At 42.2% G+C, this 18,270-nt stretch overlaps 1 protein-coding gene across 9 annotated transcripts in view; it reads right to left on the bottom strand.

Annotated features, from left to right (window-relative positions):
• Positions 1–17,998, bottom strand: part of Dyrk1a (dual specificity tyrosine phosphorylation regulated kinase 1A) — a 133,468-nt gene extending 115,470 nt beyond the window's left edge. For 2 of the 9 annotated variants that reach the window (XM_020184271.2, XM_020184280.2), the window contains exon 1: positions 16,089–16,221. The gene's annotated coding sequence lies outside the window, so the exon portion shown is untranslated. Of the gene's footprint in view, position 1; positions 15,577–16,088; positions 16,222–16,937; positions 16,970–17,536; positions 17,788–17,871 lie in introns of those variants that run through there. The other 7 variants (XM_074072658.1, XM_074072663.1, XM_074072662.1 and 4 more) reach the window with 6 other exon arrangements.
• Between the last annotated feature and the right edge of the window lie 272 nt (positions 17,999–18,270).

Here is an 18,270-nt window from a genome sequence, read left to right on the forward strand (position 1 = left end):
CCTGTCATCCCAGCTCTGCAGGAAACATGAGGACTGAGGTCTAGGTGAACCTGGGCAAAAATGCACAGTCCTATCTGAAAAATAAAGCAAAAAAGAGTGGGGGTATGGCTTAAGTGGTAGAGCACCTGACTAGCAAGCAGAGTTCAAACCCTAGTTACGCCCCAAAACAAAACAACAAAAATCTGTCCTATGTAAGCTAACAGGTAGGGAAAGAGTTTCCTATAATATGTTAATGTGACTTGTGACCCCCCCAAGAAGGTAATTTTCTCCAAGCTTATTTCCTTCATACCATCTCAAGGTCAAGTGCTTTGAAGAACACATTCTGCGGAATCTCCCTAATGTGTATCCTGCTTCTACTTCACAATGACTAATTTTTATTACTGACTCTTTATCCCTTTAGCCTCTTTATTTTTTTACTACTACTTAGCATCCACTCTTGCAAACCTTTATAATCATAGTTAAAAGACTATTATTTGCCTAGATCCCCCTGCCAGAGCCTGACTATCTTAGATCCAGAGGAACTATCTCTCAGATCGACATCTCAAGTACTGGCACAGGAACACTAAAAATACTTTCTAAAAGAAATAATGCATTCATTAACATCACTCATCTAATCAATTAGCAAGCACGAAAGGAGTCTTTATATGCCACTACACTAGACACTGAACAAATAGCAGCAAACCAAACACATAATCCTAAAATAAATTAACCTAGTCGCTATAAAATTCAGGTGGAAAGAGTAAAAAATGATGAGAAATGTAAGTTCAGGGTGCTTTGAAACTTAACTTATGAAGGGGGAGAAGAATCACCATCAGTGAGAAGTCAGGAAAGGCTTCGCTGAACATACGATACCTAAGTTGAGACCTAACAGTAAGGTGGAGTTATAAAGTCCAAAACACTTCATGTTATGTTCACTTATTCTTCACAACTATAAGCAGTAGGAAGACAGTATCTTTATTACACAGATCGGGAAACTGAGACTTAGAGACATTTATATATCTCCAAATAGGCAGGGTTAGGATTCAAAGCCATACATGAAGATCAAGCTCCAGAGAATGCACTTTTTACCACTACACAATAGTGTTTGTGACAGACTATAAGGTAACTCCCACTTTCTGTGGCTCCTTTCCCTTGAGTGTGAGCAGGAACTGTGACTTGCCTTTAACCAACAGAATGTGGCAAAGGTAAAAGTTATGAGACACCTGTACTTTGAGGTGACGCTCCTTCACTGGCTTTGAAAAAGTTAAGTGACCAAGTTGGAAAGGACCCACATAGCAAGGAACTTATGGTATCTGGCAGCAAGAAACTGAGGCTCTCAGTCTGACAATGTACAAACAACAAAATACTGCCAGCAATCACAAGAGCTCAGAAGAGAACTTTCACACTCAAGCCTCAGATGGGACAACAGCCTCAATCAAACATGATTTCAGGTTTCTAAGACCCTAAAGCAGAGGAAGCTAAGATTTGCCCACACATCTGACCCACAGAAATTTGTGACATGGTACATGGGTTTTAAGCCACTAACTTTGTGGTAACCTTAGTGAAAGGAAAATACCCTGCTGCTTTGCTAGAATACTTATTTTTAACACTCTAACTACACATCAAATCGACTTCAGAATGTAGTCACAATTATTAAGCAAAACTCACGTACTAAGATGTCAACATTAAACCACACCCTAACCTTGCATTTTTAGAATGGCCATTTTAAGAACCCTATCTGCTGTTTTGTATCTGTCTTACCTGCTTCTACGACTGAGTTTTCTCTTCTCTGTGTTCAAGTTTACAAATCTTTTTTTATAATGTCTAATCTTCAACTGATGCCATCCAGTGTACATATCATGTCATGTAGTTTTCTTTGCTTTGATCTAGGCCTTACTTTTTTTTAGTATCTCCCATGTCTGCCTTCATATTTGTAATGTCTGTTAATTTTAACATCTGTGTTAGTTCTAGATTTGGTTCAATTGATTGATTTCTTACCAAGTCACATTAACCTGCTTCTTTACATATTTAGTAATTTTTAATTGGATGGTGAACATTTTACAAGGATTTGGGGTTGGTATATGTTATGTTTCCTAAAGACTGTTGGACACTGCAATGAAAGACAATTACATTATTCTCAGATGAGTTTACTCCTTTTGAAGTTTAATTTTAAGCTTTTTTTTCAGACATATCTAAAGTAGCCTTTACTTCAGGACCAGTTTAGCCCTTCTGGATTTCAACAGACCCTGCATTTAATGAGATCTTTCCACTCTAGCTGTAAGGTACTTAAAGAATTCTCAGCACTGTGTAGGCACTGAGAACTGTTCTGCTTACAGCTTCCACAGAAAGTCCTTTTATAAAACTGTACCCTATAGATAGGTACAGACAGGTATTCACTCAACTAAGAGAACCACTAAGTAGATGTATGGAACTCTTTCTCTACATAGCTCCCTTTTCTCCAGAACTCTGCTCAAAGTAGAGCCCCAGGGTCTTTTGCAACTCCAGTCTTTGTTTCCCCAACTCAGTGAAGTCACCCAGATCAATTTGGGATGGCCTGCCCTACCAATGAGGTCTGAAAAGTGCCTTCAAACAGAACACTAGGCTATCATAGGGCTTACTTCATTCATTTTCCATCTGTTAGGGGTCACAGTCCTGTGCTACCTATTACGCAGTATGTGAAAAGTCTTTTGTCCAATGCTCTAGATGTTTATGGTGGGAGGGCAAATTCAGAATACTAACTAACAGTCAAAGGCAGAAAGAAGTCATAACTCCTTGACACTTAAATTTAAATGAAATGTTTTACAAGATGTAACACACACACTCTATAACATCACCTCATTTTTTTCATGACATTTATCACTTTTGTAACTGTATTTTTTTGCTTTCTTATTTATTCTATATCTTACAATAGAATGTAAGCTCTTTGAGTACAAAGGTCTATATCAAGTCACTTCTGTATTCCCACCTAGAACACACACTTAAATTCAGTAAATTAATTAAACCAATAAACAAACTGTTTTATAAGTATTTCAGTTAACATACACTCTGGACTCCTCTCATTAATAAATCCTAATCTAGATGCAGGTAAGCCTGACCCTGGAGAATTCCTTAGAATTGTCTATTATCTTAATTAGCATCATCTAAGTAAAGTTCTCACTGCAAACACAAGAAACTAACTCTGGCTTTGTTTAGGCTGAAAAGGAAGTTATTAAAGTATATTAGGAAAGTCACAGAAAAATCCCATGAGGGCACAGGTACCAGTCACGAATACCCAAAAATCAAACCACAGATCCGGTGCAGTGAAGACAATAAAAAATTCAGTCACTGCAACTTGTACTGACATCACAGAGACCAGAAAGTAAATGCTGTAACTGGACTCTGTTGCTGCTACCTCTGGAAAACATACACAGCTTCCACCCCCAGTACCATGAAACACAGTGCCTACACAATGTGCTTGATTCTGAAAAATCACTCATTTCTGAGGTAATCAGGCATAGGCAAGAGAGGAGACCCCCAGGTCACATGACTGCATCTTAAGGGCAAAAGCAAAGGGAAAGTGAGCAAATGGTTTTCATAATGGAAGATCTCACTTCCCACCCAAGACTCCTCAAGAAAAGAACCCTTCAAACACAGGAAGGTATTACATTTTTGTTTATCACCCAAAAGACTAATGAATCAGTAGAACAAGGCATTAATCCCAACATGCTGAACTTTTATCTAATCCTTCTATTAATGGGTTACAGGAGTCTGCCTCTCTTCTCTCTAAATGTTTAACTTGCTGGCAATTTCACTTGTGGACAATTAACTGTTCACTGGGCTTTGTTATTACCTGGAGGCAACATATGCAACCTACTATGACTAAACCAAAGCAAATTTAATTCTCTGCATCTTTATTTTTCCCTAAGTTATAAAACAGGGATAATACCAACTACCTTGTATGCTTGCTAAGAATATTAAAATAACCAGTAGTGAATACATATCCAGTGGTTGGCCTATAGCAGGTAACTGATTAATAGTGGCCATCGTTACTATTACTAAATAGTAGATTACTTTTTTAAGAGAAACATGTATTTACATGAATACCTCTCTTACAAAATAAACTGCAAGACTGAAGGTGTGCTCAAGTGGTAAGAGCACCTGCCTAACAAGCAAAGGCAGGAAGGAGGGAGGGAGGAAGGGAGGAAGACTAGTCACTGAGAAAGATTGCAAAACTACACTGAAACAAATCCTTTATTCTTATATGCTTAAAAAGAACTCATTCACCTGACAAGATCAACATCTCTCTAATTTTCTAACTACAGTTATAATATTCATTCTTATGAAAACCTGTCCATACAATAAACTTTCCCTCAATCATTCTTGTTCTACCATCCAAACTTCAAGTTGAATGCTAAAAAGTATCCAAAAGTTACTTTCTTCACTTTTCTGTCCCTTTTTAAAGGAAAGTGAAGTTAGAAGCTATTTTAAATGTGTACCTGAGAGCTACTACAAATGCTGGATCTTCATTCCAGTTGACTGACTGTCACTCTGCTGGCTAGGAGTAATGAAGAATATCCAAGTTTATTTCCCTCCATAATTTAAAACTGCTCCAATCTGCCATGGTGGTACATACCTGTAATCCCAGTCCTCCAGAAATTTAGGGAGGAGGATCTTGAGTTCAAGACCAACCTGGGCTACATAACAAGGCCTTATCTCAAAATATTAATAAGAAACTGCTCCAAAGGACCAATCAATTTCAATAAACTACTTTTTTAGTAGTACATCTTTAATACAGAAGGCACAATCTTTCTATTTCACACTCTCAATATTTACCTTCCAATATGTAGTAGGCATTCATATGCATTAATAATTTCTCTTTCTACTATATACAGTAAATACATGAGTTTTCCAATTTTCTCTGTCTTTAAAAAGCCTCACTTTTTCTTTTTCATCAAGGCTCCCATACTCCTTGGTCTGCTCTTTCTTCACATGTACAGACATCATCTGCTATAGTGCTCAGATCCTTGACACCAAGCAGTAAAACTCAAAACATGTAGTTCATTGATTCATTCAATAAATGTCTATTCAGTGCTTGCTATGTGCCAAGCACCTGGCAAACTCTAAGATTGCAAAAGGGAGCAAAATACCACTGTTGATTTCTACAGGGGATTAATCAAACAAGCACTAAAAAATTACTAACTGTAATAAGTATTATGAAGTAAGAGAACAAGGAGACGTAAAATTTTAAAAACTAAGAATGACTTGGGGGATGACAAAGTGATACCTGAGCTGAAACTGAATAAAGAAAAGTAAAAGAGGTGATGATACCAGACCAAGGAAGTAACAATGTAAAAATGGGGTGCCACTTACAAGTTACATGATCCAGAGTTACCTGTGAGGTAAGACTAAGCAAGGTGGGCAAATCACTCAGAGGGCTTACAGGTTCTATGAATAGTTTGTCGTTACCCTAAAAGGTACAATTAAACATTTAAGGTTGTTTTTTTTTTAACTGCCAGAGAATTCTTGCTCATCTGATTACTCAAATCTCTTTCACTTCTGTCTATTCAATTTTTCTTACTCCTTGACCTTCTCTTTATGTCCACAACCTTTTCATGACTAGATATGTCACATTCAACAAATAATCCTTTTCTAAACTGGCTGCTATGAATCCTAAAACTTCTGTCTTTAAGTTCTTCCCTCTGCACAGGTGACTATAATGCTGCTGAGTAACTGCTGGCCTTCAGGCTAATTCCTAGTAAATTTACCTCAGATTTACTGATGTTTTGTATTCTAAAGAACCATTATAAAGAAATGCAAAAAAACAAAATTAGATTACGAAATACCCAAATGAAATCCTATTCATTTTCTTACCAAGCTGTTTTGAAAAGCTTTCAGAAGTTTTATCACAAAATAACAGAGAATGTGTTTGATGTAAAGATAAAGTAATAGAAATTACCTCTACATGGCAGGTTTTTGTTGTTGGTTTGAACTCAATACCTCACACTTGCTAGATAGGTGCTCTTACTGCAGCAGTTGTTCTTTTCAAGAGACAATTATCAAATCAGAAAAAAATTTTTCGAAGACTGTATTTGTCTTAAGGAATAGAGTCCTACTAATACAAAAATAAACTGAGTTAAAATTAACTGTCAAAAAATCCTTAAAAGAGCCAGGTGGGTGGCTCATGCCTGTAATCCTAGCTACTTAGGAGGCAGAGATCAGGAGGATGGAGATTCAAAGCCAGCACAGACAAATAGGTCCAGAGACCTTATCTCAAAAAACCCTTCACAAAAAAGGGTTTGGTGGAGTAGCTCAAGGTTCAAACCCCAATACAACAACAACAACAAAAAAAAAAAAGACAATTTTTGGCCTTCAAAACAGCAGCATCCAAAGTTATCCAAAGCACAGACTCTTATGTTCCCCCAGTAAGAATTTAGCTTGTGTTTAATCTAGACTGTATCCTTAAGCCTACTCAAGAGACTACCATTAAAGATTTCCCCACCAAACACAACTTCCGTAATGGGAAACACAGAAGTAGTCTTTGTTTTAGCATTTATTTCCAGGCTCTAGTTTCATGTCTGGCACTAGTAGATGCTCAATAAATAAATAGTTCTACCATGCCACAAGATGCGTTCTAGGTGATCAGTGTTCCAGTTAGGATACCTATACAAATAAACAGAATGAGGGCTTTCAGGAAAATACCAAGACATACAGAATAAACAATGTGCTCACATGCTCAGCTACTCTACATTTTCCAAACCATAAATTATAATACAACTTTTTCTTTCCAGATTCACAGCTTCGAACACTGCTTTCTCCCACTGCCCCATTTTTGAGCTCATCTTTAATGGTGCTGCAAATTGTTTCCACCTGTTTCTAATGGACGACCTGAATTATAATGTCTATCTTCAGTTCTTTAACAATTCCTCAGGTCCTCAGTCAGAAGTATTCTCAACTGTTCCACTAAACCAGTCATTCCCTTACTAGAACCTTTCGCTATTCTGTCACCAAAGCTTAATTCATATTCTCTTTTCTTTCTGTCTCTCTCTCTCTTCCCAGGCAGTAACCAAATCTCATTGATTTTTGTATTCAAAAGCTACCAACGCAATTCACATCTTATACAGAGGACACGCACAAGTTTGCTGAAGAGGAACCGAAGTCCCCTTTTCTGTAGATATTTACAATTTATCAAAGTATCAGTTATTTAACAAAATAAAAGAAACCCAGAAAATATTTTAATTGTATGTCTAACAAAGAATGAATATTTCGCTATTTAAAATACCAAGCTCAACCAGGTATGGTGGAGGATGTCTATCACAGCACTTGGGAAGCTGAGGTAGAAGAATCTCAAGTTTAACAGTCCAGGCTACATAAGGAGACTCTATCTCAAAACAAGGCTTGCAGGGCACCTGTGGCTCATGCCTATAATCCTAGGTATGTGGGAGGCTGAGGTCAGGAGGATCATGGTCCGAGGGAAGCCCAGGCAAATAGTTCTGGAGATTCCCATCTCCAAAATAACCAGAATAGAATAACCAAACTGGAATGGAGTGTGGCTAAAGTGGTAGAGCGCCTGCCTAGCAAGCTTGAAGCCCAGAGTTCAAACCCCAGTACCACAAAAAAAAAAAAAAAGTTGAAAACTCATTCATAATTAAAGAAATGCAAATCCAAACAACTAGACACCATTATTCACCTAAAAAGTAACAAAGATTTAAAAACATGGAGAATATCTGTGTTGGTGAGAAGTAAATGTACTCTCTAACACTAGTGGTGAAAATATAAATTGGTGCCACCTTTTGGAAGATAATTTGGCAATACATATTCAAATATGCATACACCTGATACACAGTTTTCCTTGTAAATATGTGTCCCTTGGCTAATACAGGACACAGGATGTACAAGAAAGGACACTAACACTTCACTGCTTGAAGAGCAAATGTATGAAAACAATTTAAATGCCCCTTAATGGGGACTAAATAAATGTATGCCACAACCATTAAGAACGGAGAAGCTGTCAGCTGATAGAGAAGTATTTGTAACATACATTAAGAAGTTTAAGTTGCAAAGCTGTGTGCTTAGTATGCTTTTAATTTTAAATGCATGTACTATGCACTTACATACATACACATACACACACATACATACACACACACATACATACACACACACACACACACACACACGTCTAAGCACTTAAAACTAGGGCTGGGGATGTAGCTAAGTGGTAGAGCACTTGCCTAGCAACACAAGGTCCTGGGTTCCACCCCCAGCACCACATAAAAGGAAAAGGAAGGGCTGGTGGAGTGGCTCAAGTGGTAGAGCACGTGCCTGGCAAGTGTAAGACCCTGAGTTCAAACCTCAGCACCACCAAAAAAGGGGAAATGGTAAAGAAAAAAATGGAAGGGGACCACACAGAATTTTGTAACACAATACTATTAAATGTATTATATATGTATCATTGAACTTAGATATACACAGACCATTTCTAGTAGGACAAACTGAATGGTTATTATCTGTGGAGCATGAGAAAGGGTATATGATCTGACACCATTCTATAGGGCTTGATTTTGATTTTTTTTTTAAGAACTGAATATATAAAACTTGTTGATTTTTAAAAACTAGAATTTCCTAGGTGATCAGAAATCCATCTTACATGTTCAAGCAGGAGCATTCCACATGTGACAAAACAGTAAGAAAAATGAGCTAGAGGTTGATCAAACCCAGTAGGTTCTAAGCAGAATTATCCACAGAGCCATCACCAATATTCTCAGTGACAGGAAGCCATTAAGCTGCAATCTAATGCTACCAACGCTGGCCACAGAGAAGGCTATCCCACATGTGACAGTTCTCAAACATCCCCTTCATTTGTCTCAGGAAAAAGAACACGTACCATACACTTCCCTCCCCCTTTCAAAAGCACTCTTAGTGCAGGTACTAACCTGTGATTTCTAAAATAATGGCTAGATAATTGGTGGTAATAATAATAATAATAATAATAATAAAGTGTTAACCTGATAAGAAGAATATCCCTCTGCACATATTTCCATTTTAATAGCAAACTTAATGAAATAAATTTCAAAAGTGAAAACTGCAAGCAACCGGATAAAAAGGGAAGCAGTAATTTGGGGACAAGACTGCCTTTGTTCCTTCTAATCATGCAAAGTACCTATGCACTTATCCTATCCAACTACCCTAATGCTGCCCACTACACTGCTGACTAGCCCTATCTTATTTAAAACCTTCAACTTCTCACCTTTTAATATTCTTTGACTGACTGAGACTATTCTCCTATTGAACTCAAAGGACAGTTAAGCCAACTATTCTCTGGGAATGATACACAAAAAGCACCATATTTCAGAATGACAGCTACTCCTATAAAAATCCCAATGCACCTTGTAGGCGCTGCACTCCATCCTTCTGTAGAAAGAAGGAAGAATCAGGAGTGAAGAACACTAAAGTTAGTCCGGGCCTGCTTCTTCTGAGGCACTGGCTAGTCCTTAGCCTCCTGCATTCATTTCCTTCCACAACAGAGATGAACAACATTGGCGTTTCTCGCAATGTTTCTGCTGCATTAGGATTACCTGGGATCCTTAGGCAGAAAACAGAATCTAGAGCATCACCCCAAACTTACAGAAAGAAAAACATCTCAACTTGGGAATCCCACAACTGTGACGAATTCTCCAGAAGACTGATAATGATCGGTCTTCCCAAGTCCCTGCTAGATTTAAGAATACAGTTCAAAGGAATTCTAGATCTTCCTCTTTTTTTCCAAACCCACAGAAACTAAAGGGGAAGATACTATAGAGTAAATGTATTTTTAAACATCACTGCTATCATCCTTGCAACATTCAGTAACTCAAAACATTTACTGAAATCCTGACAAGATCCAAATATTACTCCAGCATTATCTGCCATGGATATGAATAAGAATTCACATACAGTATGGCCAAATGGACTAGTAAAACTAAATCCAAAACTCAGATTCCAAATTTTACAATATAATCACAGCAATCAAAAAGTATGTTTCTATTAGAAAATGAAGTATCACTAAAATAATATGCTAGTAGGCCCCAAATCCCTTCACTACTAAAAAATATAAATTTTTCTAATCTGACTATAGGTATTATACACTGCATAACTGATAGCCTAGTTAAATTTGCATACTATAGCTCAAAAGATTAACGACTAGACAGAAAATAAAATTTAGTAATTAGTTAATAAATTGCCTTATTTTTAATTTCTAGAAGTTTCTTCCAAAACATTTGGAAGTTGTGACAGGCAATGTTTAACTTTCCCTCATTCTGTCCTTCTTCAGTAGATGGAAATTTCCAGCCAACTAGCCACCCCACCATAGACCACATGTTCCAGCCTCCTTTGCAGCTAAACATGGTCACATTACTAATTCTGACCAATAGTATGTAAACAAAAGTCATGTATGCAACTTCCAGATTTATCTTTAAAGGGAAGGGATATGTCTGTTCCTCATCCTGTTTCTGGACCATGGATGTGGTGGAGAGCTGCCCTGTAGTATTAAGAAAAAGGTAACTCCTTAAACACAGGAAACCCACAGACAGAAGGAACCAAGGTTCCCCCTGTCAGGGAGCCATCATACCAGCCTTAGATTACATATACTGTTGTTTTATGAGGAAAAATAAATTTCTTTGTAAGCCACTGTATTTAGTCAATCTACATTCTAACTAATACATCTATAAAGTTAAAACTTATAAACTGTTAAGTTTGTAAATTTAACAACTTGGTGAAGCTAAAACTCTCAACTGTAAATTCTTACTTTAAGTCACAATAAAGACTCCTACTGGATCACTCCATTACTGAGATTATTACAACTGTACTATCTTATATTTATATGGCATTTTATACTTTAACAACAACAAAAAAAAAAACTCATTAAAGTATCTTATTTCACATTCTCAAAATCCTAAGTAGGGCAACTGGTGCTGTCCACATTTAGTACATAGGATACTGAGATGTAGAGAAGCTGTTACGCCCAAGATTAAACAGCTAGGGTGTGGTAAGGAGGCAGGCATCAGCACACAGGTTTCCTCATTCCGTGTACACATACAAATATCCACAGCTGCTATGTGCAAGGCACTAGAGTTACAGCTGTACTCAAGAAAGACGTACTGCTGTCCAAATGGACCTTACAATCTAATGGAGAGGAAAAGACCGGCATTAAATGAATAAAAATACACACACACACACACACACACACACACACACACACTACATAGCTATACGCAGTAACAATTGTGAAAGAAAGCAGGAGGTCCTGCTCACCTAAAAAGAATGTATGGGCCTAGAGCCTTACCTGGACTGGGGCTTGGACAAGAGCTCTCTGAAATATTTAGGCAGACACAGAAAGGAGGAGTATGAATGAAGTAGAGAAGGGGAAGGAAAGAGGAGAAAGAAATTTATATCATCACCATCTTCACAACAACCCAATGGCAACTACTATCAACCTCCTAAGTATCAGGAAACCGATGCTTACAGAAATCATGCCTACAGTCACACTACCCTGGAATGATAGAACCTGTTGAGACTTTAGATCTGCTTGACAGGAGCCTCTGCTCACCCAAGGGCAAGTCGCCTCTCCACAGTATCATGCTGCCTCAACTACTACCTATAATTAGAAATCAAGCAGATTTGGGGTAGATGGCAAAGTTGGACATTTTACAAACCTTAACCATAAATGTTCATAAATTAAAAAGAAAATCAACTCTTGTCATTAAAAATTTTACAAACTTGAAAAAAGTAGGGGATTGTTTGATAAACAGGATGAACTATTATTTAAAGTAAGATTTAATGCTGAAAGCTGGTTTCATTTCATGTCAAACCCATTCACTAGTCCCCTTCAAAAAATCAACTTAAGCCATTCAAGTATGGGGAAATAAAATTCAGAATGATTCATCAACAATAGCAGAGACACATTTTAAACTATTACTCACTGTATATTGCATGTGAAAGTATGTCCCTTAAACAATACGTAATCTTGTAAAAACTTACTTTTAACAGTAATACAAACTTTCAAAAACCAACTGCTAGAAGAGAAGGGACACAGCTCTGGTAAACGAAGCAATTGTCAAAACTAGTCCATGACCAGCAAAAAGTATGCTTTTGAGGAACCACATCATTTAAGGTGTTCAATGTGGGTATCACCTCTCATAATCAATTTTAACTCACTACAGAACTCTGCAAGTAGGATTTCAAAGCAAATCCATAACTTTCTAAAAAAAAAATATTTAGCAGTTTCTTATAATGCAGTATTTCCAAGTCATTCTGTTTGCATATACCAAAAAAATGAAACTAAAGCTGTCAGTAGCCACTAGATCAAGAAGCATGATTTGTCTTCATTATTTAGTATGACCCTTAAGTCAGTCATATGAAGTGTACATTTCAATTTCACACACTCAGTGGTAAACTTTACAACTCTATCTTAACATTATAGAATTGACATAGGGCAAGATTTAAGATTTCTTTATTCAGGGACAAAGAAGAAACTTTAGGTGATTTGACTTCTTCCAAATAAACACAAATTTAACCCCCCCCCAAAATTTTTAATTCAAAATCATGCAAGCATTGAGTTATGAATGTCCACAAGTTCTCTAGCCACCAAAAAAACTGCCAAATGGTCAAAATAACTAACATACATGTGCCACAAGTCTTTTAGAAGACACAACCATGTTGCATACTTAACACACTATTATACTAGTGACACAACTGATTTAGCAATTGACAGGGCAAATTGTTATATCAAGTTTCAAGTAATACATTTACCTCTAAAAGGAAAACAAGCAAGTGTATATGGAGGTAAAACCACCAAAACACTCTCTAACAAAAAGCAAAGATTGTTAGCTCATAGTTTAAACTACTGCTTAGAATCCACAAAATAGTAATTCGAAGTGAGGAGCAAAATTCTCGATAGAGACTTTCTGGAAGTTCTTAGGTTTTGTTGGGTTTGGATGGTCAGAAAGAGGGTAAAGGGTAAGAGAAGAAATTGCTTGGAGGTGTATGTGTGTGTGTGTCTGTTTGGGCAGGTAGGAGGGTAAAGTGAAAGTGCTTTGCTACTGTAAGAGAAAAGCTAATGCAAAGCAAAGACAAATTAACAGACATCTAGTAACAAATACCAAAACCACAAATTAGGCCCCCACTTCTATTACTCTTGTTCTTAGTGCCATGTACAAGGCAATCCCTTCTTGTCCATAACGGTTACTTTTATACAAATTTTCTTTCCATAACTAGACACCTGTCAATCATATGCAAAAACATCTCTGCGTAGTCTAGATTTCTGAGCTATGCCTTTTTTTTTAAAAGTTTAAGTAATACCCAACAATTGAATGGGGAAAGTACTTGTCTTATATCTTACTTCACCTCCAAAATTTAGAAATTGAAGTAAGATGGGTTGACTACATAAGAAAAATAAATAAATTAAAAAAAAAAAGTTTAAGACCCAACAGTCAATGCGAATAGTATTTTCCTTCTCCAAGTATTTACAAAACAAAATGCATGCCAAAGGTCATGGCACATCCTATTTAACACAAGTTACCTTGAATTTTAGTTGTCCAGATAAATATTCACAGCACTATTTAGTTTAAAAACCTACATTATTTAGTACGTTGTTGCACTTAATCACTTTCCACTCCTACATCTTTAAGTCATAAACAAAATAACTCTCCAAAAATAAAACTAAGTGACAGGCCTCAGATAATATTATAAAGAAGAAAATATAAAATTTCTAACCAAGGATTTTTACAACTCACATTCCCAACCACTGCATTAAAATTAATTATTTTCATTTATCCTGAACGCTAGTCCCTTTTTTTTGGACTGTACTAGGGTTGAACTCAGGGTCTAGGCGGGAGCTCTTCCACCTGAGCACCCACCAGCCCCATGAAATGTTAGCTTCCAATAGCTCAATTAACTCACTCGTTGTTCAATCTCTAGCACGTAGTAATTGTCTAAGGTAAATTCCTAATAGGTCCCAACAACATATTTCCAATGTTTAAGAAACTGTCTTATACCTAATTTTCAAGTTCCTAAGAATATCAAAGATCTCATTAAACCATTAATCCATTCCCCACTCTTACCAATAATTATCATTCATTCTCGTCTATTCCCTCAAGGTTCAAATCTCAACGCCCACCAGGTATAAAATAATGTGCGTTCATCTTACAGACACAAAAGACAATCCTTCCTCCTAGAATAATTAACTTCTGAGCTTATGCATCTCAGGAGTAATAGGAACTTTCTATAGCAAGTTTTACCAGAGTACTTGGTGTAGATATTGACAGGAGTCCTTAACTTTCTGGCAAGTCTGAAGTGTAAATAAATTTGGACAGCTACCATAAACTCCTCTACTATGCCAAGGCAAACCCTCCAAAACTACTGAGGTACTTTAAGTGTAAGTCCTATGTACATTAAAAATCTTAACTATAGTCAAATACACTTTTCTTTCTTAAAGGCTGTTTGAAACCCTAGAACGTGAAATTTTTGTCCTACTCTCACATTCATAGTCTTTTCAAAAACAACTAAGATATGAGAAACTTAAGGAATTTAAAGGTAATTCCACTGAATTAACACCCCAAATCAAAGTACCAAATATTTTCATTTTTTAATGCTTTAGCCACACAAAGTATAAAAGGGGAAGGGAACAAAAATCTAATATTCAAAGAAAAAAGTGACTAAAAGTAACTTCACACAAAACTTTCTTATGGTTTGTCAATACTCGAAGCATGCCTATAATTAAAGTTAAATGCGAAAAACAAAACGCACCAAATAGTGTTTTTTAATTCCTTCCACTCAAAAGCTGACTACATAGTTTTCTCGGGGACAGGGGGACAGACAACTTTCATTAAAAGGGTTCATCTCAACGTTTTCCACTTTTGCAAACCACTAAGTTAACTCCATGCTGAAAACTATATGTGGACACAATTTCTAGGTTAGAATCCTGAGTCATCATACACACTGCTCCAAAAATTGCCAGCATTTCTAAACTGAGCTATAACCTAGAGATCAAACGCCCAGGCTGACTACAAATACCTGGCTCCTGGGGTCCCCGCTGTATGACCTTGGACGAGTCACTGCCCCTCTCTAGGCTCAGTCTCCTCGTCTGTAAAATGGGTTAACAATTCCTACTGGTAAGGTAAATTCCTACAAAGCCCGGATAAGAGTGCCTGACCCGAGTCTTTAAGTGAAAACAATGGTACAAGGTGCATTTCCTGGCAATCTTGGCGTAATCCAAGAACTCAAACGATGCTAGCATTCGAAAGCTGCACCTAGATTACAGATTCCTATAATCTAGGCTTGGGCATCAGAAAGACATAGACAGGGAGTCGGAGCCACGGACTCACAGATTTTTGCCATTTTTAACTATTTCGGGCTAAGGAGGGGCCTTTGGCTGAAGTGCTAAGATATTCAGCGCTCCGGTGGCTCCAAAACCTGAACGTGCTTCGTGCCTATAAATAGACTCGCGAAGTTTTGTTGTAATGCACAGGTATCCATTCCAATCCGCGTCTACTCGGCCACCAGCTCCTCCTGCTGCTAAACAGGTCACCGCTCCGCCTCGGGTGCCCAACTTCGGGGCCCGCCGGGCCCGGACCGGCGCGGGCCGCCGACCTTCGCCTGCGCCCGGCCCGGCCCGGCCCCGCGCCCTCGCCTTCCCGGCAGCCAGCCCCATTTTCTTAACCCGTGCATTGTCCTTGCCAAGAACCCCAGCGGTTCGCGCACTGGTGGGGACCGAGAGGAGGGACGAGGGAGGAGCTGGGGGAAGAGGATGAGGAGGAAGAGGAGGAGGAGGAGGAAGACACCCTCCTCCCTCCGCCCGGGCGGCCAGTGAGGGTCTGGCGCTTTCTCCAGCCCCCAGGCCCCGCTCCCACCCTCCGCAGCTTTCCCTCCGCTCGCGCCCGCCTCTCCTCCGGGACCCGGCCTTCCCCGGGCTCCCTCCCCCGGCGGCCGGCCCCGGGCCCGCGGCGCCTCCTCCTAAAATGGCAGGTCCCTCCCTCCGCCCGCCCGCCCGGCCGGCCGGCCTCGGCGCGGGCCCGGCTGCAGGCCTCCGGGGCGAGCGCCGGGTCGGGCCGGGCCGAGCCGAGCCGGGCGGGGCCGCGGCCGGGCCGGACACTCACCGGGACGATGGCGGGGCGCTCGCGCCGCTCCCTCCGGTGAGTCTCAGCCTCGGGCTCCCGAGCCGCGCTCCCGCCGCGGCCTCCGCAGCCAGCGCCGCCCCGGCCGCCTCTCTCCGCCCCCGGCGCTCCCGGCTCCTGACCGCGCCGCAGCCCGTTCCGTCTCTCTCCGGCTCGCGGTTCCAGCGGCGCCCGGGGCCGGGGAGGCGACAGCCCCTCCCCGGCAAATACCGCAGTCCCCGGGCCCTGAGTCCCGGCGGCGGGGCCGCGCGGCCCGGCCTGGCGCTGAGGGCGGCGGCGGCGGCGAGGCCGGGCGCCGAGTGGCGGCCGCTCCCGGTGGCTTCTTCCCGAGGAGGATTTTGTAAATCTCACAAAATGGCGCGCGCTCCAAACCTGCGCAGCGAGAAGCGCCGGAGCCCGAGCGGCGGCGGCGACGGCGGCGGCGGCAGCGGCGGCGGCTTCTCCGCCAGGAGAGCCCAAACCGCCCGCCCCCGATCCCCGCACAGACAGACACTCGCGCACACACTCACACACGCGCGCACACTCGCCCTCGCACACGCTCACTCACACACACACTCGCACACTCACACCGGTCCCGCCCGCTCGCCGGCGGCGGCAGCGGCACCAACAGCAGCAGCAGGAACAGCAGCAGAAGCGGCGGCGGCGGCGCCCGCACCCCCCGCTCGGGGTGTCCGCTCCCTCAGCCCGACCTGGGCCGCGATCAGCAGCAGCGACGGCAGCAGTCTCCCCGGATCCCCCCGCCGCGGTTGCCGCCGCCACCCCCGCCTCACTCCAATGGGGCTTTTTATTATTATTCGGGCGGGAAGCGAAAGGGTTTAAAAAAAAACCAACCAACAAAATGGCGACGGACCGACCCGGTCGCTATAGCAACTGTCAATCAAAACGCAAAACCCCGGCTGACGTGCTGACGTACTCCTCCCGCCCCCCGGCCCCAAGCCGGCGGGCGGGGCCTGTTGCTCGGGTAACGGCAGATTCCGTTCCCTCCTTTCCCTCTCCCCTGCGTCCCCAGCCAACCACCCAACCCCCTCAGGTCACGTGAAGGATAAATTCGGAGCTCGGGCCCGCTACGAGTGTCAGAGGAGGGCGCGTGATTCGCTCGGGGGAGGGGAACGGTAGGGGGGACGGACGGGCCAGAGAGGGAAGGGAAAAGGACGGGGGCGAGGCGGCGGCCGGCCTGTGCGCGAGCGCCCGCCGCCCTCCTCTCACCCTTCCCCCCCCCCACTCCAGCCGCCTCGCCCCGCCCAGCCCCCGCCGCGCCCGCGCCAACTGCGGTCCGGGGAGCGCGCGGCCTCCCGCGCCGCCGCCCCGAGCCCCGCGCTTCCGCGTCGCGCGCCCGCAGCCCCGCCCGCGCGGAGGGAGGGGCGCGCGGCCCCGGGCGGGGGAGGGGACCCGGGAAGCCCACCCCGGGCGGCCGGGCCGAGGGCTCTCACCGGCGTCGGGCCGTGGCGCTCGCCTCTATCCCGGGGCGCTGCCGGCCGCGTCCGTCCGTGCGTGCGTTTGAACTGCTCTTGGAAAAGCCGGGAGCCCCCCGCGCCGGAGAATGCCCGCGGCGGGGGCGGGGAGGAGGCCGCCTCCGCGCTCCAGACATCTCAGGAATTCCGGACGCTGCGCCCGAGGCCGGGATGCCCCTGCGCCCGCCACCTTGATCAAATCATGGCAGCGCCCAGCACCAGCGGCGGAAAATGCCGGGCCGAGCAGGCCTAAAAACTTTTCGGGCTGTGCTCGCTCTGCCGTGCCTTCCCACCCGTTCCCCGCCCCTCCCCACCTTTCTGGGCGCTGCCCGCGTTCTCCATCGGAATGCCCCGAGATTAGTCCTGGTGTGCTGTACTGTGGCCTTGCCCGGTTCCCTCTTTTTCTTTTCCTTTTCATACACTGGAGTCCAGCTTCTTAATCTGCTCACTTGGCCCTAACGATCAAAACTCTTCCCAACATCTGGCTTTTCATATTTATTTCGTCGGCCCCATCTGCCTGGCTACGTAATGCTGCGTGAGCTCCCCGGGCTTGAAAACCGAAGTAGGCTGTGCTGGCTACTTTGTAATTAGTAGAAAGCCATCGGCTAAAAATTGTATTTTGTACCAACTCAAATAATGACGTTTAACTTCATAGTTAAAAACGGTGTCTGTACATACATACTGTTTTCACCAGAAGTCGGAAATCTGAATGG

The sequence above is a fragment of the Castor canadensis genome, chromosome 5 (assembly GCF_047511655.1).
Source record: "Castor canadensis chromosome 5, mCasCan1.hap1v2, whole genome shotgun sequence".
In the NCBI taxonomy this organism is placed as follows: domain Eukaryota; kingdom Metazoa; phylum Chordata; class Mammalia; order Rodentia; family Castoridae; genus Castor; species Castor canadensis.